The 24,552-nt window shown below is 48.1% G+C and overlaps 1 long non-coding RNA gene across 1 annotated transcript; it reads left to right on the top strand.

The window, feature by feature from the left end:
* Positions 1–1,750: 1,750 nt before the first annotated feature.
* Positions 1,751–21,673, top strand: LOC112677148 (uncharacterized). The gene is made up of 3 exons (XR_003146847.3): positions 1,751–2,177; positions 6,001–6,108; positions 21,037–21,673. It is a non-coding gene; the product is annotated as an uncharacterized LOC112677148 (long non-coding RNA).
* Positions 21,674–24,552: the final 2,879 nt, after the last annotated feature.

The raw sequence follows: 24,552 nt of genomic DNA, 5'->3' as shown, positions 1-24,552 counted from the left end.
TAACACATCCACAAATGAACCCCCCAAACCTGAGTATGTCATGTTAAATGGCAAAGGGAGCTGAGGCCATGGGAGGAATTAAGGTCGTTGGTCAGCTGACCTGAAAAATAAAATGCGAAATTCTGGATTATCTGGGTGAGCCCAAGACAAGAGTCTTTAACAGTAAAAGTAGGAGGCAGAAGAATCCAGGAAGGAGCAGAGGTTGGAATGGTGTGATGCCAGGACTGTCACTCCCCAGTGGCTTTGAGGACGAGGGCAATTCAAGCAGCCTCTGGAACCAGAAAAAGCCAGGAAACAGATGCTCCCCTAGAGCCTCCAGAAAGGAACACAGCCCTGGTGACACCTTGATTTTAGGCCAAGGAGACTGTATCAGACCTCTGAGCTCAGAACGAGGAGATAATTAACACACTTGTTTTTATAAACCACCAAGTGTTTGGTGATTGTCACAGTCTCAGTAGGAAATAAACACATCCCGGGGGGCCTGGCAATGGTGGCACACATAGTAGGACGTGCCAGCCTCCCCAGTCCAACCCAGCCTCGGCTGTAGGAATGTGACTCTCCAGCTCTGGCAGAGGCAGGCTGGGGAAAGACGCCTCTGGTTTGGGGGAGGTGCCGCTCTAGGGGCCCTGATGGACACAGGCACTTCCCACGAACACTCACTTTTTATTATGGCACCGTGTACACCAGTTAATGCCGGGAGGTATGGATCACAGCATTGCCCTGAAAGTTCAAGAGACATAGTGATGAAGAAGTGATGGGCCCAGGTTTTGAGGAGCTGATGGGCAGGAGGAGAGACAGATGTGTGAACAAGCTGAGAATCAAAAACCATTAAGACCCAGAATAATGAAGTCCCAATGGCAGAACATCTGGCAGTAGCGCTGAAGGCACAAGGGAACCTTCCTGGTTCCGTCATAAACCACACGGCCTGCCTTGAAACAGGACAATCTAGAATCCTGGCCTTACATGACCTGGGCAAGCTGCTTCCCTTCCCGGGGCTTAGATTCCCCACATGGAAGGTGGACTCCTCCCCTTCTGTCCTATTCCTTCTGCCTTGAAACGCGGGAGACAAATGGTGCTGTCCTGATAGTTGCTCATCCATGAACATGTCTAGGCACCCAGTACATGCTCACCTCCAGCTGGAGCTGTCACACGCATATTTCCAATTATTCTTCAAACACCCTGAAGCAGTTTCATGAGCTAAGCTAGACATATTGCACAAATACCGTCTGATTCCACTTGCATAAGGAACTCTGAGTAGTCACATTCAAAGAGACGGGAAGGAGCAGAGTGGTAATCAGGGATGATGGAAGGGGGAAATATATATAATTTTCTAACCACAGTAAACATTTTTAAAAAATATTCTAAAGTGTAGATGCTTTGACCCATTTTACAGATGAGAAAAGGAGGCTCAGACAGATTAATTGGCTTGCCCCACATAGCGGTGGCTAGAGAAAAGCAGACTTGGGATCTGAACCCAGGTCTGACTCTCCAGTGAGGGTCATGTTCTCCCAATAGCTTCATTCCATTCTTTCCAAGTGTCCTTTGGGAAAATCTGCTCTGGGGGAGACCCCACAATTTCTGCACAGGAAAGACAGAAAAATAAGGCTGAGGCAGCCTCAGAGGAGCATTTACAAGGAAATGAGGAACATGAGCTTGTGTGCCAGCCAAAAGCGGAGCCTGGGGCCTGGCCACCGTCTCACTCCCTCTCCCACGATTTGACTGCTTCTCTGAGCTTCCCTTGACAATCCTTTCTTTCCATGGCAACGGTGAAAGCAGCTGGCCCAGGAGACCAGGGAACCAGAGGCGCCTTTCTAGGGAGGAGAAGCTGTAGACACTCTTCTGTGGTTTGCAGAGAGTGCGCAGCGCCTCCTGGCAATCCTGCCACCCAGAGGGAAGGAACAGGAGGGGACTCAAAAGGCCCCCAGAGTTAAAGGGCAAACCTGCGGAAGTTTGAGAACTGGCATCCTCCAGGACCCAGCTCTGGGCTGGGCTGTTCCCCTCCGTCCAAGGGAGAAGCCCCAGAGTCAGAGGGTGGCACAAAGAGAAGCCCTGAGAGTCCCCATGGGATGGACACATGCTGCCCCCGCCCCAGAAGAGCCTAGAAAATTGAGGGAGAGATGGTTGGAGAGCAAGCAAAGCAGAAGACAGAGGAACCATGGACTGCCAGGGCTGGTGAGGTGAGAGAGAAAGCCACTTGAGTCCTTATCTATTGTCGCTTAACGAATTATACCAATGCTTAGTGGCTTGAAACAACAAACACTAATTATCTCATAGTTTCTGGGGTCAGAAAGCTGGGTGTGGGTTAGGTGGAGTGCCTCTGGCTCTGGTGTCTCCTAATGTTGGCAGCAACCGGTGCTTTCCACCGAAGCCTCCCCTGGGGGAGGACCCATCTCCCAGGTCACTTAGGCAGGGGTTGGCAGGACTCCATTTCTCAGGAGCTGTGGACTAAGGGTCTTAGCGTCCCCCGCCCTTGTTCCTTGAGGCCTTCCTGAGTCCCTCTGCCTCATGGGCCTCTCCACAGAGCAGGCCATACAAGGCAATTGGTTTCCTGCAGAGTCAGAAGCAAGGGAGTGAGAGATAGCCCCTCACATGGAGGGCACACTTGCTCTGAAACTGAATGCTCCACCATCCCCGGGGCCCCACAGGACAGTGTGGCTCCCTTGTCATGGGGCAGGCCCAGGACCACCAGGCAGGGAACTCCCGGGTTCCAGGGTGTGGTCCAAGAACAGAACAAGGCAATCTCCAGACCCAGGACTCCTCACTATGCAGAAAGGGCACGGCTGGAGGAGGACCAAAGTGTAACTCTGGTCTGATAGGTGCACCACAGGGGCCTCCCATCTTCCAGAAGGCCTCTTACAGCGGCCCTCCCCTGGCCGCGGGCCTCACTGCCTGCTTCCCTCCTACCACTGCCAGGGTTTCCAAATTCCAGATTGCCTCCACATTTTTCCACATTTTCCACAGCTTTTCCAGCCAGCCCGGATGGCCCCTCCCCCAAGCCTGCCCCCACCCCCCAGCTACTGGTCCTCAACTTCCTGTGTTTGCGTAAATGACAGAATGGCATTCAAACACCCATGTGACACGGGAATGGTGCAAAGGACAGACAAAAGTGGAAGTTCTGGAACACATTGGCCATATGAGCTTCATTTCTGTGTTTATCGTCAATGGAGGTCCCCAAAAAGAAAGGATTCTGGATAGAAAACAATGATATAACCGTGAAATCCGCCCAACTTTTTTTAAATAGATGCATTTTTTGGTATAATTCTGTATATGTCCTTTGGTGGTTTTTAAATTTGTATTGCATATTTTATACAGACAAAAATATACGTCATGTTATGAAGTCATAAGGCAAACACCTGCACTTCAGCCACCTGCACCAGACCCCAGAAGTGTCTGATGCTATCAGAGGCACCTGGGTGCTCCCACAGCCTGCCCCTGGCCTCCCCGCAGCTGTAACCACCACCTAAAGCTGTATTTCCAATCCCCTCATTTTTCAAAAATAGTTTTGCCACAGTTTTGTTTGTCCCTAAGCAATATATTTTTGGTTGTGCTTGATTTTGAACCTTTAATACACACAGTGTGGTGGTATAGCCCTCTGTGATTTATTTCTTTCCCTTGATATTTTGTCCCTAAGGTTCATCCACAGTGTTGCTTCCAGATGTGATTCTTCCTACTCACTGCTTCATCATAGCCTGTTGTGGGAACAGAAATTGGAGATGTACATTGTGGTCTAATTCTTCTGGGTTTTTTATTTCTTGTTCTTGGAATGTGATTGATAAATTCTCTCTTGGGAAGGCTGTAAGTATGTTCTCCCTTGTTTGGTGTGAAACTTATGTTGGTACCCAGAATTTTTTTTAAAGTGTAATTTTATTGGTTCATGAGACTGAGAGCCTGGAGTCCAATGGTCCTCAGCATCCTGATCCTTCAGCCATCCCACCTCTGCTAGAATCCTGTGAAGCTAGGTGCTCACTCTCTCCTGAAGGCCGCTGGCTCTAGAAAATTCTTTCTCGGGTTGAAGGAGAACATGCCTCCCTATGGCTTTCTCCCATTGGTCCTGCTTCTTTCCTGCCGCCCTGACGCTGTAGATTGTCTGCACTTTCTGCACCAGGACAACCATGCAGAAGACAGCACTAGTTTTCTCTTACCTCCAGCACTGCCCACCACCCACACCCCCGCTCTCTCCCCAGGCTCTACCAAATCCCATGCTCTTCCCTCACACAAGGCCGGATTCCCAGTTCCCCATGCATCCAGTTGCTGCCTGGCACCAGCTCCAATCTTATTTTAGTGTAATCCAGTGTTCTCAGGCCTTGCCAACTCTGGAAATGGATCACGTCCTGCTAAACAGTTAATCTTCAATGCTGTTGAGTTGGAGACCTGCTTATGCAGCAGTCCCAATCCCAAGGAGTGTGATACAATTACTCATGAGTTAGTCCTGGCTGCCACTTCCTGTCACAGCCATCCATGGTCAGTGCTTTCACAGTTAGAAAGTGAGAGATACTGATGGCATCATTGCTGCTGACTGAGCAGAAGTCATCGTCTGGCACAGTCATCTCTCTGCCTCTCTGAGGCTCCACTGCCATCAAGGTTCAGCCTGTAGCATGACCACTCACACTCGCTTGGAGCACTGCCACTGCTTGTCATGTGACTGCAGAAGAGAAGGCTCGCTCCTCTCTGGGCTGCACACAGTCTAGAGACCCCACAGCAAGGCTGTATTAGCATTCGGGGTGGGGGGGCAGCTCCTGTGGTTCCCATGAGGACTACCAGGGTGAGGGCAGGTTCCAACCACAGCCACTAATCCCTGTATCCCCCTTTCTGACCCTGTGGCTGAGTCAGCTATGCCGCACTAAATCCCCTGCCTTCTGGAAGAAAGGCTTGAGTGCCTTGCCTGCTGCCCCCTGCTCTTCCACACACACGTGTTTACATCTGAGCCTTGATTGTGGCCACTGGTCTCTTCCCAGGGAGGCTCCCTCGCCCTCTTGTAAATCAGTAGGTACAAAGAGCCCAAGGCAGGATGGAGAGTGTCACCTAACAGAGCACATGTACAAAGGTGTCAGAATCTCAGCTCTGACCAGCTGGGACTCCTGGGACACAGAGACGGTGGTCCCCCTGTCCTAGCTCCTGCTAATCACCAGATGCGCCCACACTTTTGAGCATGTGAAGACAGGAGGAGAAAAGACAGTGCTTGAAACTTCTGCTTGTTTAGTATAAGCCCCTAAGAGTTTTCCATCTCCTCCTGATAAAGAGAGATTGAAAAGTAGTCAATTCGAGAAGTCAGGGCTATATACTTACTCAGCCCTGGGTAGGGGAAGTACAGAAGAAATGTTTTAGAAAGTCATATTCCAGCTGAGGAAATGCAGTGTTTTGCCAGCTCTCTTTTTGTGGTTCTAACCATTGTCTGCCTCAGAGTCCTTCCTTGATGTGAGACACTTCACTCATATGTGCCTATGAGCCCCTGGAGGGTGGGATCCATGTTTGACCCTCTGCTATCTCTCCCAGAACCCAGGCAGGGGCTTGGCTCATAATAAATACACAACCATAGGAACCAAGAATGTTGGAGAGGGAAAAAACATCTGGGGTCTGACCATGTCACTTCCCTGCTCAAAACTCTTCAATGGCTCCTCATTAATAGCAGGATAAATTGTAAACCCTTGGCCAGACATTCATGGCTTTAAGGTCTGGGCAGAGGGGGGCCAGCCCACCTCTCTATCTTCATTTCCCATCACACACCCCCACTCACACAGGACTCAGGGCATCAGCTGGAGTTCATTTGGAGAAGCAAGACCACTAGGAGTGATAGAGAATGGGAATGTATTATAAGGAGTGGACTTCATGCAATCATAGGAGCATAAGAGCCACATGAGCAGTTCATACACAGCTGTGGCCTCTGCATCCAGTGCCAGGTCTGAGGCCAGCAGGACAGGTTATAGAGTTGGGGAGAGTAAGGACAAGCTGGAGCCCAGGACAACAAACTAGAGCCCTTACTGGTCTCTCATTGTATCCAAGGCTCTAGTTTCCAACATGGAATTGACCTGCAGGAGAAGCTGGAGACTTTGTTGACAAAATTAGCCCAAAAGATGAAGAGACCAGAAGATCCAGCAGGAGCTGGAGCAGGTAAAAGCTGCTGCCACATCCTTCCCTCTCTCCCTCCCCCTTCACCACACACACACACACACACACACACACACACACCTATACACGAAGAGTCAGTCCATCTACGCCAATATGGATGAGCTGCAAGTGCCTCTGCTAATGGCCTGAGCATAAACACTGTGTTCACTTCCACTTTCCAAACCTCATGCACATTTTCTCTTGTGGCCAACTCTAACCCAGAGGAAATTCCAAAAGACGTTCAGCTGGAACAGCTGAGTTCCAGCTCAGCTAAATTTGACCAGACACATACTTCCCCAGTCTGTTTCCTTTACGTAGAATATTCTTCCCCACTCTCCTCCTGAATAACTCCTACTCACCTATCAAGGCTCCAAACAAATGGCTCTTCATCCCACAGGTGTCTCTCAACAACCCTGGGCAGCCTCAATCAGCCCTCCCTATGCCCCCTGGCCTGTCAGTACCAACCTCCTTTAGAACCTTAACACAACCCTTTCAGAGAGCTGCCCTCACCCATGAGGCTGGATCTAGGTCATCTCTGTGACCCAAGGGACTAGATAATATTAAGCATATCTCAGTCACAGCAGAGACCAGGAGGAGAGATCACCTGCTCGGTGTCACACAGACATTTAAGGTGCAGAGGCAGGATTCAACTGACTCCAGAGGCAAAATTCTTTTTTTTTTTTTAATTTTATTTATTTATGAGAGACACAGAGAAAGAGACAGAGAGGCAGAGACACAGGCAGAGGGAGAAGCAGGCTCCATGCAGGGAACCTGACTTGGGACTCGATCCTGGGCCTCCAGGATCACACCCTGGGCTAAAGACAGCGGTAAATTGCTAAGCCACCGGGGCTGACCTAGAGGCAAAATTCTTAATCACCAAACAACTATTAAGGTAGAAAATATTAAAAGTGCAGTGAGTGCAGGGTTACCAATGGTCTCAGTTTGCCTGGAACCAAGGCAGGTTCCTGCAATCCTCGGTTTTCCATTGAAAAGTGGGCAAACAAGGATGAGCTGGTCACCCTATGAGAGACTACTCTGGCTGTTCAAAGGTGGGAGAGGCACTGGGAGCCCAGGGATGGGCCATTCTGAAGCCTTGTATTTGAGCCACCCCCCAAAACCAGAATAAGGAGGGAGCTTTTGAATTAGCTTTGTTATCCAATTCCTCCTCTTTCAGAAACTCAGCCCTCCAGGTTGTTTGGAAAGCAATTTTGAATTGCTTTGCAGTTCCATTGTAGCTCCACTGGTTGCTGTCTGCACAGGGACTTTGGTTGGGGGAGATGTGGGTAAGGGGGAGCAGGAACTACAACTCCTTTCCTGCAAAAGGGGGAGTCTGTGGACAGGGAGTCAAAACAGATTCATGGAGCTGGGCAGGGGTTGGAGGTGCTTCCCAGCCTCCTGCCCTTCCAGATAGGGCTAAAGAAGCATCAGCAGGCTCAATGAAGATGGAATTTCAGCCTCCTAGTCATCAGCGTGGAAGGAACTGCTCAATCCAACTCTGTTAGTTCAGTCCCAGGAAGGGATTTATCTCAGGTCAGAGAGTTATCAGGAGCAGAGCTGGAGCTAAGACTCAGACTTCCAGGCTTCTGCCCCCAAAGTGTGGACACTACCCGGGCAGGGGACAGTGGCCTGGCACACTGCTAACTTCAGGCAAGTTGCTTCTCCATCTCTGATGCTCATTTTCTTTATCTGCACCACGGGAAGAGCTTCTAGGTCAAATAAGAAATGCACAGCCTAGAACTATGCAGACCACCTGAGAAACAGCAGTGCCCTTCTCCAGCCACACCCAGGCCACAGCTTAGTGTTCTAGAGCCAAGACTCTATGAATTACCAGCTGTTCAATTAAGCAGGTTTTTCCTTCTCTTAAGTATTTTTTCCTGTGTAAAGTGAAGTAGCAATGCCTACCCCTGGAGTTATTAAGGACATGAACAAAGAAAGTTGTCCCAACAGCTGGCACCTTATAACAGCTGGGAACTATCTTTGTTCAGGGAAAACAACTTGATTAGCTTCTTGGCGAGACTTGCCAGGCTGGGTGTGGTAAGGTGGGCACCTCTTCAGCATGACACATGGGAAGGCTCTATTTGGGGCAGGGAAGCCTTGAAAGGGAGAAGAAGAAATGGAGTGGGAGCTGGAGAAAACACTATGGAGGTTCTTCAAAAATTAAAAACAGAAGTACCATAGGATCCAGTCATTCTACTACTGGGTATTTACCCAAAGAAAACAAAAACACTGATTCGAAAAGACACATATGCCCCTATGTTTATTGTAGCACTATTTACAGTAAGTAGCCAAGATATGGAAGCAGCCCAAGTGTCCATCAACTGACAAATGGATGAAGAAGATGAGGGAGATATAGATATATAATGGCATACTACTCAGCCATAAAAAATAATGAAATCTTGCCATTTGCAACAGCATGGGTGGATTTAAAGAGTATGATGCTGAGTGAAATAAGTCAGGGAAAGACAAAGACCGTATGATGTCACTCAGATGTGGAATTTAAGAAACAAAACAAGCGACACAAAGGGAAAAGGAGACAAACCAAAAAACAATTAACTATAGATACCAAACTGGTGATTGACAAAGGGGAGGCGGTGGGGTGTGTGTGTGGATGGGTGACATCGGTGACGGGGATTAAAGAGGGTACTTACTGTGATCAGCATGGCATGATGTATGAAAGTGTTAAAGCTCTGTATTGTACGCCTGAATCTAATATAACCTAATATAACATGTAAATTATACTAGACTTAAAAATAAATTTAAAAAAATATTTTGTTTATTCACGAGAGACACAGAGAGAGAGAGGCAGAGACAGAGGCAGTGGGAGAAGCAGGCTCCATGCAGGAAACCTGATGTGGGACTCGATCGAGGGACTCCAGGATCACGCCCTGAGCCAAAGGCAGACGCTCAACCACTGAACCACCCAGACGTCCCTAAAATTTTTTAAAAAGAAGGGGAAAGGAAAGGGTAGGTGGAAGAGCCCACAAGGCTGGGGGACTGAAGGAGAGCCATGCTCCCCTTCCCCAGATATTCTACCACCACCCCATCCCTTCTGCATCCCCAATCATCAGGAACATCTGCCAGTCCCACAAGTGCCTATACAAACAGTGTGTGTGTGTGTGTGTGTGTGTGTGTGTGTAAATCAAAGAGTGCTAAGTTTCCTGAGTGAAGGCAATGAGAAACAGAGACCACACATAAGGAAGACAGAGCTAAGAATTTGAGAAAGCTGGGTTTGTCAGAGACCACTGGCTCTACATGGGGATCCATCTGCCACTTCTTGGGCTGACAGCTCCCTGTGTTCCCCTAGCCTCCCCCAAAGTTGGGAGTGGCCAAACTATGGAGCTGGAGCCAGTGGAATGTGTGTGCAAGTGATGAGTGCCACTTGTAGGCCTGGCCCAGAAAACCTCCCACACCAGTCCCTCCCTGCCTCTCCTTCCTGCCTGTGGGAGGGCCTTGGGAGTCCTGTGTTGACAATGGCAGATCTACCACCAGCACGGAACCTCCTAGATCTTATCAGCAAAGAAAAAATAAACTTCTATTGTGTTAGGTCATTACATTCTGGGTCTAATTGTTAAAGACATTTAACCTACACAAAACAAGAAACTTGCAGAAGGCTTTAGATTTTCCAGGACTCTGAAATAGGTATGGAGAGTCAGGGTGGATGGTGTTGGACATATTCCAACTATGGATCTCCAGGATGGGTAATGCCAACTGATAGGTAGATTACCTAAGTTAATCTTAGGTTTTGTATGCATCCCACAAGTGAGAGCAATTCTGATTATGATAATGTTCATTAAACGAGTGTGTCTATACCTAAAATGGATCCATAATTCTTGGGGTTCACTTCTTGGGATTGTTTTGGGGGTTTGGGCTATGGGCTATGGATAGTATCATTAGCATGAGGAGTCAGTACAGAGAGAACTTATTAACCTGAGTTTTGTTTTCTCGATGCTAGGGGGAAAGTCTCCTTCACTGAGCAGATATGAGCCGATGCCTGATGCAGGGAGCACAGATTGTTTGGCTCAGGAAGGAATGAAAGATGTTCTTACCCCTGGGAGGTCTGATCACCCTCCCACTAAGGAGAGTAGACAGGTTTGGAGCATTTCTAAGATCCTGGCGTCCCTGAAAAGTCCCTTGGCCCCACAAAAGAGAAAGGGACAGAACATGCCCTTCATGTGTCTAGAGGGTGACATGGCTAGCACCCTGCCTCTAGGAAGGCTCCTGAGGGTCCTTTCACTGTCGCTCAGGCCTTGTGTGGTGTGGATACCAAGGCTTAGAGGCGCACTGGTGGCTGAGCTTGGCACGGGGGGATGAAGCTGCACCCTCTCTTTGGAAGGGTCATGGTGGCCTGCTGTGAGTCAGCCACAGCCTACAGATGCGGAGGACCATCACCCAAGCAGCACCACGTAGCAGTGACCTCCACCACACACTGGCAGCACAGGCAAGACTCCTGGCTGCATATCCAAGAGGGTGATCAGACTTCCTGTCAGTTTGGGGTAAGAGGGGGTGCAGCTAGTTTTAACTGAACTTGAAGAACAGAGATGGAATCGGATTTGCTGCTGGAAGTGGCAGAGTCCCTATTTCTTAGCAAAACTTAGCAGAAGAGGGGGCCACTGGTCCCTGGTGACTTCTGGGGGATCAAGGGCAAGTTGGGTCCACTGGCTCAAGCCAAGCCCACTTTCCCTGGCCCAGTCCTGCCGCACGCTGAATCTCTCAGCATCTCCTGGCATCTCAGGAACCTTAGAGACCTGACTGTCCCTGAGCAAGCAGGAGCTCAGGGCAGCCCAAACAAGTGTTCTGGGCTCCGGAGCAAGACCACAGAGCCGGCAGCAGAGCCACAGGGGAAGGAAATGAACCCAGTTCCATGAAGGCTCAAATGACTTTTTAAGCAAATGTCTCGAGTTGGGAGGGAGGGGTGTGTGTGAATAGCCATCACCAAGATGACCAAGGCTCAAATGTCCACCAAGCCCACTCTGCTTTTGGATAAGCCCATTTCTCTCCACGATAGAGATGAGGAGCAGCATGAAAGATGTTGAGGGAGACAACTCGAGTTCTGTACACAGAAGCTGGGGATGGAAAATCGGCACCTCTTGGAGTTCATGGTTCCTGGCCTTCCAGAAGGCACAGCCAGCATTCCCAGGGCACTTGGCTCCCATGCCCCATAAGGTTTTCTGTCTTTGGAAGAACACAGGTTCTGGAGTCAGGCCAGCCAGGGCTGGAGGCCCAGCTTTTTTGCATACCAGCAGGGCTTGGCCAAATCACTTCGCATCTCTGAGTCTCAGTTCCTTATCTGTAAATTGGGGATTATGATACTTGCCCAGTAGGGCCATTGTGGGGAATCAGCAGAAAGAGAATATGAAAGGGATCTGTCATAATCATTCTCACTGTAACTTAAAGAATGAGCATTTGCTCTGTGCCAGGCCCTTCCCCTGAATTATCTTATTGAATCTTCTCTAAGACCCTGCTTGACAGATGAGACAGCCAGAGCCCAGAGAGTCAGAGTAATTTTCCTAGATTGCTCAGCTTCATTTTATTATTTATTTATTTATTTATTTATTTATTTATTTATTTATTTATTCATTCATGATAGACATAGAGAGAGAGAGGCAGAGACACAGGAGGAGGGAGAAGCAGGCTCCATGCCAGGAGCCTGACGTGGGACTCGATCCCGGGACTCCAGGATCGCATCCTGGGCCAAAGGCAGGCGCCAAACCGCTGAGCCACCCAGGGATCCCCGATTGCTCAGCTTTAAAGTGTCCACGCCTGACCTGATGCACAGAAAGCCTGACCCCGGTGTGCAGGCTCCGACGGGTCTAGTCCCAGACTTGGGATATAAAGCCAGTGGGTGTTGGTGCTCAGAGTGAGGCTGAAATCTACAGTGGGAGCAGGAAGAAAGGAAGCACTGTCCCGGGAAAAGTCTTTGGAGGGGGCAGGGTTTGAGCTGAAATTTTCCAAGGACAAGTGGAATCTGAGCAGGAGGAAAGAGGTGGAGGGGAGGCACTGCCAAGCTGCTACAGTTGGAGAGAAGGCAGGGGTGTAGAGACATGGAGCAGATAGGGGAGTAACAGGTAGATCTGGTGGCGACGTCACAACTGGAGCCTTCTCCTTAGAGAAAGGAGCAGCCATTTTTCTCAGGGACCCCTCTACAAAACCATTGGACTGCAAGCTTCATGAGGGCAAGGACTAGATCAGTAGCCTCCCCTCTGGGTGTCTGGACCCACCATGGCAGGCACCAGACGAACACCTCCTGAATGAACTGGAAGAGAGAGGGCATGTATCCTCATCCAACTTATTTGGCAGAACTGCACCTACGTGGTCATACAATCCCCTCTCCCCCCACCAGGCAGGTGCGCTGTCATGGCTGGGTGGCGAGAGGGAGGTTAGGGGAGGGACATGGATAGAACTCAGCTCCACTGATCAGCAGTGACGTCTAGATTCTAACTCCAGGGGACAGAGATCATAGCCATCTCCTCTTCCCCACACCTGTTTACCAGGATATTACTGGTAATATCCTGGTAAACAGGATTGTTCTCCATGGGGCTTTCAAGCCTTGTAAGCAGAGCCCCTGACTGCCCCTTGTTCTAAACTATTTTTCCAAGGATGTTTGTATAATGGATGGCCTTGGAATAAGGACCTTTCTCTGGATCAAAAGGAAGGCATGCTTCCTGCCCATTATAAAAGTTTTGGTTTCTCTCAGCTCAGGGTTCATCTCTTGTACTACAACCAGATGGACATTTTGATGCCATTCTTGAGTAGAGTCCCCTATTCAAATATAGAACATTGGGGCAGGGCAGCTTGGGTGGCGCAGCAGTTTAGAGCCGCCTTCAGCCCAAGACATGATCCTGGAGACCCGGGATCGAGTCCCCCACATCAGGCTCCCTGCATGGAGCCTGCTTCTCCCTCTGCCTGTGTCTCTGCCTCTCTCTCTATCTCTCTCTGTCTCTCATGAGTAAATAAATAAAATCTTTAAAAAAAAAAAGAACATTGGGGCAGCCCGGGTGGCTCAGCGGTTTAGCGCCGCCTTCAGCCCAGGGCCTGATCCTGGAGACCTGGGATCAAGTCTTGCGTCAGGCTCCCTGCATGGAGCTTGCTTCTCCCTCTGCCTGTGTCTCTGCCTCTCTCCCTCTCTGTGTCTCATGAATAAATAAATAAAATCTTAAAAAAAACAAAAAACAAATATAGAACATCTAGGGATGCCTGTGTGGCTCAGTTGGGTGAGTGTCTGCCTTCGGCTCAGGTCATGATCTCGGGGTCCTGGGATCAAGTCTTGCATTGGGATCCCTGGGGGGAGCCTGTCTCTCTCTCTCTGCCTGTGTCTCTGCCTCTCTCTCTGTGTCTCTCATGAATAAATAAATAAATAGTCTTTAAAAAATTAAAATATAGGACATCAAGTTAAGTTTGGATTTCAAATGAACAATGAATACTTTTTAAAATAAAAGTATGTCCCATGTAATATTTGAGACTTACACACAAAAAGTATTCATTGTCTGAAATTCAACTTTAAATGGGTGCCCTATGTGTTTATTTTGAAGCTAGGCGACTCTACCCCCATGGGACTTGCGGGAAAGAGGAACTGGTCCAAATATGCAGATGATTGTGCCGTGAGTAATAAAGCCCTTTGTCTCTGACTCAGGAGTCCGATGATTTCTGCCAGCATCCAGATTAGTTAGGAAATAGGGCAAAATGTCATACCCCTTCCCAGTTTGTGATAGGTCTCTCCAGCCTCAGCTTGGAACGTGGCATAGAGTTAGCAGCCCCAAATATCTGTGAAATGAATGGTTGTCAATCCAGGAGGAACTGCTGCCAAGTACACAGAATTCCTCTGGGATTTAGAATGGGCTCCCTGTGGTTGGTACATCAGCTTTACATTTCACTAATGCATTGTTGTTACCATGGTTACTGTAACTACATAGGGCTCTGCAGCTTCCAAAGAGCATTTTCATGCATTATCTTTTCAATTTCCCAATGACTCGCTGAAACATGCACGATTATTCTTCCTTTAGGAACTAGAAAACTGAAGTTAGGGGTCAAGAGGTATATTGCACAAGTTCACAAGTCTAGGAAGTAGCATAGCTGGGATTACTCAGCCAGAGAGCTTGAAGACCTACTATGTGCCTGGCACTAGGTTAACCTCATTACATACTTTATCTAGGCTAGGTCTTGTAGCTTCCTTAGGATGTAGGCACAGTGAACCCCAAAAGGCGTCTTATCACTCACCCAGATTCACATGGTGGGGGAGTAGCAGATTCAGAAGGAGAACCCACTTCTGTTTAGTGCTAAAGCCTGAGCAAAAGTGGTGGGGGTTGCAGGGGATGGTGAGGGGGCGAGGGGTGGCAGAGAACATCGCACCAGGGCTCAGCAACCACACATCCTGAGACTTCAGCAAATCCTCAGTTCATTCCAGCCCCCACAGGCTGGTGGGCTGGGCCATGCTAGGGTCCCAACAGTCTCTGGGATGGAACGTGATTTAAGCTGAGAGGGACAGGACAGGGACAAAGATGTTTTCTACACGTGGTTGGGGAAAGCTGGCTTTTTGGAGGGGAAACACACTCTTTCGTGACAGGGTTTCTCAAAGTGTGTTTTCTGAATTATTTAGTTTCCAAAAAAGGGGAAAAGGAAATTCTATAATGAAAGTAAGTTTGAGAAACAGTCATAGCTCATTTTTGCCCCTTTGGTCTACAGGATCTTCAGTGTATTAAAGGCTCTGACTGGGCAGCCCGGTGGCTCAGTGGTTTAGCGCCGCCTTCAGCCCAGGGAGTGATCCTGGGGACCCGGGATGGAGTCCCACGTCGGGCTCCCTGCGTGGAGCCTGTTTCTCCCTCTGCCTGTGTCTCTGCCTCTCTCTCTCCTCTCTGTGTTTCAAATAAATAAATAAATAAATAAATAAATAAATAAATAAATAAATGTTAAAAAAAAAGTTTATAAAGGCTCTGACAAGTCCTATAGCAGAGGAAGTTCCTACAGTTTACTTAACCTGGAATTTCCTGAAAATATCTGATTGGGACATTTCTTTTGCATTTTTAAAAATAATTTTTTGGGGGTAATAGCTCTTATTAAGACATTTCAGGAAATGGTGGAATTTCAAGAATTTGGAGGCAGAATGTTGCTTGAAATTCGCCCTCTGCCTTATTTTCAGCAGAACAAAGTCTTAATTTTTGGCTCAGGAATGGACACAATTTCAGGAGACTGGGCTAGTGAGGGCTCCAGGGAAGCAGCATTTTTAGTATTTCACGTATTCTATGAACAGTGCCTCTTGGAATTGTGGGAGGTAGCAGCCCTGGGCAGCATTTCTCATCAAAAAGAGGTGTTCTTATAGAACTTCCTTATATCTGGGGCTTTTGGTATGGTTCTCATAATGCCAAGTGGGGGACATTTTCTGATTGCCTGCAAACCAGAGCAAATTCCCCCACGCCACATAAAAGGGGGAAGAGTATAATCTTGCCTCTCGAACCAGAATCAGCCACAGGAAGCAAAAGAAGCAGCATTGCCTGCCTTTTGCATTCAGGGGGCCAGGAAGGTCCTGATGCCTTTATCTGCTCTGCAGGGCCTGACATCCCCACTGCCAGAGTCACCGTTTTGGCCCATGGATGGTTTCCAGGCTGCAAACCTCCTAGGAACATGTAATTAACCCCACAAAGACAGACCATCTGGGTCACATTGTCCCTGAAAATTCAAGGGCAATATTAAGATATGGCCCAAAGAACTAATACATGGGACGTTAGCAGATGATGAAAGGAAAAACAGTTTTGTGCTTGCATAAATTTGAGCAACTTGGCATCCTGCAGATGCTCTGTGGAAAGTCACAGAGTACACAGCAGTGCTGAAGTCCTCAGGGAGAGAAGCTTTGACTAATTTGAGCATAAAACAGCTATTTATATTCAGCAGAGATGGGAAATGCTGGACATAGGAGAGGTGGTCAACAATCTATTAATGGCCAGGTTCACGGAAACGAGCCAGGGGAGCAGGAGAAAGTTCTGCTCAGTGCATAACCATGTGGACTCAGATGTCAGACACATCTGAGTTTTCATCTTGCTCCACAATTAAGAACCACACAGCCTTGGGCAAGCAACTGAACTTCCCAAACTCAGTTCTTCATCCACAAAGTAAGAATGATAAAAGACTGCAGGGCAGGTGGTTTTTGTGAGGATGAAATGAAGTAATGCACACAGCAAGCAATTTGTAAATAGTCTTGGTCATTACTCTCTTTGCTGTTGGTTTACTATTGTTTGTGGAGAGGGAATGGAGTGGTAGACAGCAAGAGGTGGGATGAATCCTGAGAGGTACGCTGCCTTGGCTGTGTGTCCTCCAACATCGGAGCTGGAAGAGCCATACCTTGCTCATAAAGTTAAGACAGCTGAAGTTCAGAGAGATGAAGAGATTTTCCCCAGATCACCTCTTGAATGAGTCTTAAGCCAATAATTCATTCATTCCTCAGCTATTTATTGAGCACCTACTCTGCTAGGTGGAAGCAATTTGCATGATCTAAGAAATGAATGCAGTGCACACCAGAAATCTCATGCTTGGAATTTCCCTAAAAGAAATGTTTGCTGGGACCCCTGGGTGGCTCAGTGGTTGAGTGTCTGCCTTTGGCTCAGGGCGGGATCCCAGAATCCAGGATTGAGTCCCACATCAGGCTCCCTGCGAGAAGCCTGCTTCTCCCTCTGCCTCTGTCTCTGCCTCTGTGTGTGTGTGTCTCTCATGAATAAATAAATAAAATCTTAAAAAAAGAAAGAAAATACACATGCATCTACTCATTTGAGCAGCAAAAGAAACACAGTAAGGATAAACCAGCGCTAATGGGATTGGTTATCTGCAGGGTGTAGATGAGGGCAAGGTGGAAAGAAGGGGGGATAGAAACAAGATGGGAGCAAAAGGACGAGTGGCATTTCTCTGTATCTACTTTTCTGTAGCTCTGCCTCTGAGAGCCATGGTAACATTTCACAAACCCCCAAATTAACTGACTAGATAGAAGCAACCAGGATGTAGGGGGAGCCCCAGATGTACAGACAGTAACAGATGAACATGACAGTAGGACAAATGAATAACATCACCAGACTGAAAGCCACGGGGAGAAAAAAAAAAATCAACTTCAGCAACTTTGGAAAAAAGTTATTTTGACTGGATAAAGACAAAACATTTGGGAGGTGAAAGACAACTGTACGCCAGGATTGTATTCCAGTTAGTAAATCTATTCCTCACAGCAGTATGGGTTGGCCATTCTGAAACTGCTTTACGCTCAGACTAGAATTGAGCACATAAGGCCATCCACTGCAGGGCCGGGCTTCACGATGTTGGAGAGAAAGGTCAGAAAACAGATGAGGAGGAAGGTTGGTGTGATGTTGGATTGAAACGGAGGCAGCGGTGTGTGTGTGTGTGTGTGTGTGTATAAATATATATATTTGTGTCGTATTAAAGTATCTCCCCACAAGACACTTATTGATCACAATTGATAAGTAGTCATTTTATGGAGGAGAAGCATGGCAGATCCCTCCTGAGCCAAGTAAACAAAGTTAATATCACCAGGAATACAGATCATGGACCTTCTTTTTTTTTTTTTTAAGATTTTATTTATTTATTCATGAGAGATACAGAGAGAGGGGCAGAGACACAGGCAGAGGGAGAAGCAGGCTCCATGCAGGGAGCCCCACGTGGGACTCGATCTTGGGTCTCCAGGATCAGGCCCTGGGCTGAAGGCGGCGCTAAACCGCTGGGCCCCGGGGCTGCCCAGATCATGAACCTTCTGTTATGAGTCACCAAGAAAGGACACAATATCACTCCCGTGGTATTCTTGCCCAAAACACACAATTTGATCATGACAAAACAGCCATAAACACACATGGAGATATATTCTACTAAATCATTGGCTAAAACTCTGCCAAGGTGTTGAGGTCAAGAAAAAGACTGAGGCATTGCCAGGGAGTGGAGGGGGCTGAGGAGGCATGCCTAAATGTCACGTGGAATCCAGGGTTGGATCCCACCACAGAGAGAACATTGATGGGGAAACCGTGGGCGGCTAGCATGTGTGTGAGGTTAATTTCCTAATTTTGGTAACTGGGCTGCGATCGTGCACTGCGATCGTGCAAGATGTCAACATTAGGGGAAGCTCCAAAGGGAGTGGACTATTTTTTTGGCAACTTCTCTGTAAGTTTACACTTATTTCGAAAGAATGAGTTTTTTTTTTTTTTTAAGAATGAGTTTTTAAAAAGATAAAGAAGAAAACAAAAACAAAAACAAAGATAAAGAAGAATTTTTTTTTTAAGATTTTATTTATTCACTCATGAGAGACACAGAGAGAGAGAGAGAGAGGCAGAGACACAGGCAGAGGGAGAAGCAGGCTCCATGCAGGGAGCCCGACATGGGACTCCATCCCGGGTCTCCAGGATCACGCCCTGGACCGAAGGCAGCGCTAAACCCCTGAGCCACTCCACCCGGGCTGCCCAAAGAATGTTCTTTGCAGCCCTGAGAAACCATAAACAAGAAGAGAACTCACCGGTAAGAGATAGTTACTTATGTGCATCAAGTTCTCCACACCTCAAGAAAGGATCACAAGAAACTAAGAGTGGAAGAAATATTGTTGGGGAGAGAGCCTTGGCTTTCATTCTACTGCTTTCTGTACAGTTTGCATTTTCTAATCTGATTTTTTAAATATAATTTCAACATCTATTGGAGATAGGATGATGGGCAATTTTAAGTTTTTTCTTTATATTTCTTTGTATGTAATACACACATACACACAAATATATAACTTAAAATCTCCTTTTTAGGGGCACCTGGGTGGCTCGGTTAGTTAAGTGTCTGCCTTCTGCTGAGGTCATGATCTCAGGGTCCTGGGATCAAATCCTGCATTGGGCTCTCCATTCAGCGGCAAGTCTGCTTCTCCCTCTCCCTCTTTGATCTCTCTGGCTCTCACTCCTCTCAAATAAATAAAGTACTATTTGGGGAAGATTTTACTTATTTATTCATGAGAGACAGAGAGAGATAGAAATAGAGATAGAGAGAGAGAGAGAGAGAGAGAGAGAGAGAGAGAGAAAGCAGAGACACAAGAAAAGGGAGAATCAGGCTCTCCATAAGGAGCTCGATGTGGTACTTGATCCCGGATCCTGGGATCTCGCCTTGAGCCGAAGGCAGATGCTGAGCTACCCAGATGTCCCTATATAAAGTCTTAAAACAAACAAACAAACAAACAAACAAACAAACAAACCCTTCCCTTCTTTATCTGACTTCTCTGGTTTTTTTTTTTTTAATATTTTTTTTTTTTTTTTTTTTTAATTTTTATTTATTTGTGATAGTCACAGAGAGAGAGAGAGAGAATGAGGCAGAGACACAGGCAGAGGGAGAAGCAGGCTCCATGCACCGGGAGCCCGACGTGGGATTCGATCCCGGGTCTCCAGGATCACGCCCTGGGCCAAAGGCAGGCGCCAAACCGCTGCGCCACCCAGGGATCCCTGTCTGACTTCTCTGGTTTTAATTGAGCATTTAATATGCTTCCATTATCAATCTTTTCTTAGCATATCGATTATGCTTAAAAAACTGCTTTGGTGGTTACCCTAGAGTTTGCAATATACAATCACAACGAATCTAAATCAAATTTCAAATAACACAGAGTGGTGAAGTCACCCTACAACACTATAATTCAGAGTCCCGGCTCCTCCTCATCCATAAGCCCCAGGAGACAATATCCCTCTGCTTTAATCATCCCTGGGCCAGGTGGCCGGCAGCTAGAGGTCACCCCTGCGGCCCGAAGCCTCCCTCCTCCCAAATTATTCAAACTAGGCAATCATAAGCTGTTCATTCTGCACCATGGAACCCCCCGAATGAAGGCCATAGGCTAAGCACTGCCCTCCTGACCACCCTGGTGCCCTTCCCAAGGGGCACTGCATGCATATGCTCTGTGCCTCCCACCTCTAGGGCCTGGGAGTGACCTCTCCTGTGTCTCCTCTTGTAGTCACACCTGACTGATTCCATAAAAGATGACAAAACACCTTCTCTGATGTTCTTTCTTCATGCAGATTTGAGTTTCCCACTTGTATCATTTCCCTTCTTTCTGAAGAACTTCTGTTACCATTTTTTTTTTTTTAAAGATCTTATTTATTTATTTGAGAGAGAGAAACTGAACAAGGGAGGAGGGAGAGGGAGAAGCAGACTTCCTGCTGAGCCAGGAGCCTGAGGCAGACCGGATCCCAGGACCCAGGGATAATGACCTGAGCCAAAGACAGACACTTAACTGACTGAGCCACCCAGGTACCCCATTGTCTTTTTAAGATTTTTTTCAAAATTTTATTTATTTGAGAGACAGAGAGAGAGAGAGTGAGAGTACACGAGCAGGGAGAAGGGCAGAGGGAGAAGTAGAATCCCCTCTGAGCAGGGAGCCTGATGCAGGGCTCTATCCCAGGATGCCAGGATCATGATCAGAGCTGAAGGCAGACGCTCAATGGGCTGAGCCACCCAGGTGCCCAATCAGGCTTTTAGTGCGAGCTCTGTGTTAACCCAGCTCCGGAGTAGGACTGTTGTTCGTGTTTGTTGTAGCTGTAGGTGCCAGAGGCTCTGGTTTTTTTCTAGTTCCTTGCTATTTTCTCTCTAGTTGTCTTTGGTATTTCCTAAGAAGTTTAAAGATCTTATTTTTAAGTAATCTCTATGCCCAATGGGGGTCTCGAAGCCACAACCCCAAGATCAAGCGTGAGCCAGCCAGGTGCCCTCCCTAATCTTAATCTTTCTTCATTTTTTTTTTAAAGATTTTATGTATTTATTCATGAGAGACACACAGAGAGGCAGAGACAGGCAGAGGGAGAAGCAGGCTCTTTGCAGGCTTCCTACATTGTCATCTACTGTTATTATACCTGTTGATATGTTGGTAAGATTTCTGGGAGGGGAAGCCTTCTATAATCTTATGATTAAATCTCAATTGTTTCTTTGTTTTGCCTTGTTTTGTTTTAGCAGGCCTGAGACCCCACAGAGTGACTGGAGTGACTGCGACTTTCAGAGGCATTTCTTGCCACACCCCCTACCCTTGTGAGACCGGAAGGCTGGAAGAGGCTGGAGCTGTCTAATGCCCTTTGCCCAGATCAGATAAGATGCTGCTAAAGCAGTTTTCCTCGGGGGCAAGCCTTTGTTACCGAAACCATCTGGGTGGATTTCTCAAAATGGTTTTTCTTTTGCTGCCCCTGAAAGCAGGAGGGGATTTCTCCGCAGTCTTCGCAGTCTTCTATGTGAGCCCCTGTGGGGTCCTGGAGATAAAACCCACAAACACATGGAGGCCTGAAGACTGGGCCCCTTGGAGTTTTTAACTCTACTTAGTCTACATGGAGCATCCAGCCACCTACCTGTTACTATCCCAAGTGCTCCTGCCAGTTACGGCTCCGGCTTCTCCAGCGGTTTCTGTCCCCAAGGAGGCGAATCTGCGGGTGATTCTCTGCCCGCAGAACTGTCTCTCCAGTTTTCAGGGTTTCCCCTGTGACCCCAAATCTCTGATGGATCTGCGATTTGCAGTTTGTTTTTGCTTTTTCTTATTGTGAGGATGGAAGGGATGACTTCTGAGCTCTTTATGTGTTGGAATTGAAACTGGAAGTCTGTGTAGGTGTGTGCATATAATGTTTTTAAACATTTAGTCAGTGTCATCCTAAACATTTTTGGCTATTGTTATGTACAAGCTGACAGACTCCTGCCCTTTGCATTTGGAGGGGCAGGCAGCGAGAGATTGTCATGAATTTTGGAAAATTCTCAGCCATTATTACCTCTACAATTTCTTTTTTATTTTATCTATTTATTTATTTTTTATTTTTTGTTTAAAATTTTTTTTAATTTTTAATTTTTTTTTTTTTATGATAGTCACACAGAGAGAGAGAGAGAGGCAGAGACACAGGCAGAGGGAGAAGCAGGCTCCATGCACCGGGAGCCCGATGTGGGATTCGATCCCGGGTCTCCAGGATCGCGCCCTGGGCCAAAGGCGGGCGCCAAACTGCTGCGCCATCCAGGGATCCCACCTCTACAATTTCTTCTGCTCCTTTCTCTCTTTCTCCTCCTTCTTGTGTTCCCATGACACATATGTTGCACCTTTAAATTGTCCCTCTGTTTTTGATATGTTGTTCCTTTCTTTACTTTTTTCTTTTTGAATTCATGAGAGACACAGAGAGAAAGGCAGAGACACAGGCAGAGGGAGAAGCAGGCTCCCCTCAGGGATCTGGAGGAGGGACCCTGGGATCACGACCCAAGCTGAAGGCAGATGCTCAACCACTGAGCCACTCAGGTGCCCCTGTTCCTTTCTTTCATTCTTGATCTCTCCGCCTTGCAGTCTGGAACATATATCATGGTGTCAGTAAGTAAAGGATCTAAATGGTGAGGATGTCTGGGAAGTGCCCCCTGCCCCCCCGCCCTGGGAATGTCTATGAGGGACCCTGACCACTCCGGTTGAGGCTGGGCCACAAACGGGTCCTGCAGCTGTGCAGGGGGGTTCAGCTGGGGTCTGAAGGGTGGCTGGGGCAGAAAGAGGCAGGAGGCGACTGTCTGGAGGAGGCAGCAGGCCCAGTGTTTCCAACTCCACGCCCAGGGCTCAGTCCCCTGTCTAGCTGCCCCTACTCACACATCTTGCCTTCAGCTGGCTCCATCAGGCCTTTTGCATTCACCTGGGCTGTTGATTTGGGGACGGTTTTGCCAGTGGAGCTGCTTTCTAGAACCTGTGCGGGGGTCTGATGATGCTCCTCCCTTCTTCTCTGAATAAAGCTGTGTGGGGTGGATGGGTTAGTGATTCTGGGAGAAGAACCCTACCAGGAGAGCTCCGGTCTTGGGCCCTGTTACCAGCAGCTTCGAGAAAGGCAAGTGAAGGTCGGAGCTAGCATACTCTTTGTTGTTATATGTCCTGGTATGTGTTAGGTACTCTTCTTTGACAGCGTATCCTGTGAGGTAAGCATTATTGTATCCATTTTACAGACAAGAAAACTAAGGCTCGTTTGCCCCATCTCCAGGCAGCTAGAAAGACGCTAGACCTGGGATTCACACCCAAGTGTCCTGATTTCAGGCCTAAGCTCCTTCCTGTCCACCCTTGCAAAGGGCCCAGGCATACCCAGTGTGAGAGAGCCACGGCCTCGGCTGCAAGCATCCATCCCTAGATCTACATAGGCAGATGATGTGGGGGATTTAACGCAGGCCCATTGGAAGTTTGGCTTGGAGCCTCCATTGTCTCAGCATGTTGTAATCTGGCCCCGGGCAGGGAGCTAGGGGTGGAGGCCACTTTTCATGGGAACTCAGGCAAGCAGGGAGTGTGAACCATCAGGCTGGGATCTAGGCCAAGAGAGCGAGAAGAGAGCTGAGGCTTGGCCAAGGTTCTGGGCCCCCGGGGAGCATCCAGCTGGATGAGGGGGGCCACGCCAGCCAGGCCAGATGCGGGCCGGGAAAGGTTCCTGGCGACTCCTTGTCTGCCACGGAGGGAGCCAAAGAGCAAACTGAATGATAATCCAGGGTACCAGTAAAGTGCTGCTAACGAGGGAAGCACGGGGGCCTCTGGTCACCCAGGAAAGGAGTCCAATCCATTATCAAGGAGCTCAGAGGCTCCCTGGAGGAGGGGGCCCCAGTGTGCCGAGACCCAAGAGATGAGCACAGGTTGGCCAGGACAAGAAGGGGACGTGGCCCTTCCGGTGGAGGGAACAGCAGGTAAGAGGAGCCTATTGTTCATTTTTAAGCAGTTCACCCTCTCCTCAGAGTCAGATGCGAGATAAAGTGTAGCAAGAAGCGAAGTCCTTAGGTGTATGGCAACGGTCCAGATGGGAACATTGCTCAGTACACACACACACACACACAAACACACACACACACACACACACACACACACACACACCGAGTCATTGTTTATTTGAAATTCAAATTTAACTAGACATCCTGCATTTTTATTTGCTAAATCTGGCAACTCCAGCCTTGGAGCAATTTGGATTTAATCCTAGATAGTGGAGAGCCATCAGAGACTTTTCAGGAAAGGAGGACATGATACAATTTGCATTTTAACAGGAGATGGGCAGCATGGGGACTGACCAGGGCTAGACTGAAGGCAGGGAGGCCAGCCAAAAGAGAGGCAGGCAGGATGAAGAGGGGGTAGGCAGGCAGGATGAAGAGGGGGTAGGCAGACAGGGATTTATCACAGAGGTCAAGGCAATGGGCCTTGGTGACCAACTGAGTGTGGAAATTGAGAAAATGGGGTGGTCCAGGTTGGCATCCACATTTCAGGGCAACTAGACAGATGGTGGTGACCTTTTCCTGAGCAAGGAGCGAAGGAGGAGGGGCAGGATTGGGAGGAGCCAGAGGCCAAGTCCAGCTTTGGACATGAAGAGCCTTCTAGAAGAGTTGTCCAGGAGACCATTGGAGTTGGAGGTCTGGAATTCAGGTGAGGGGCCAGCGCAGGAGGTTAGCATAGAGCATCTTTTGGAGTGAAACCACTGAGACCATAGCAAGGGAGGAGCATGCTCA

The sequence above is a fragment of the Canis lupus genome, chromosome 9, assembly GCF_003254725.2.
Source record: "Canis lupus dingo isolate Sandy chromosome 9, ASM325472v2, whole genome shotgun sequence".
NCBI classification, from domain to species: Eukaryota; Metazoa; Chordata; class Mammalia; order Carnivora; family Canidae; genus Canis; species Canis lupus.
The sequence above is the reverse complement of the archived record's forward strand: the minus strand, read 5'-3'. Positions and strand labels throughout refer to the sequence as shown.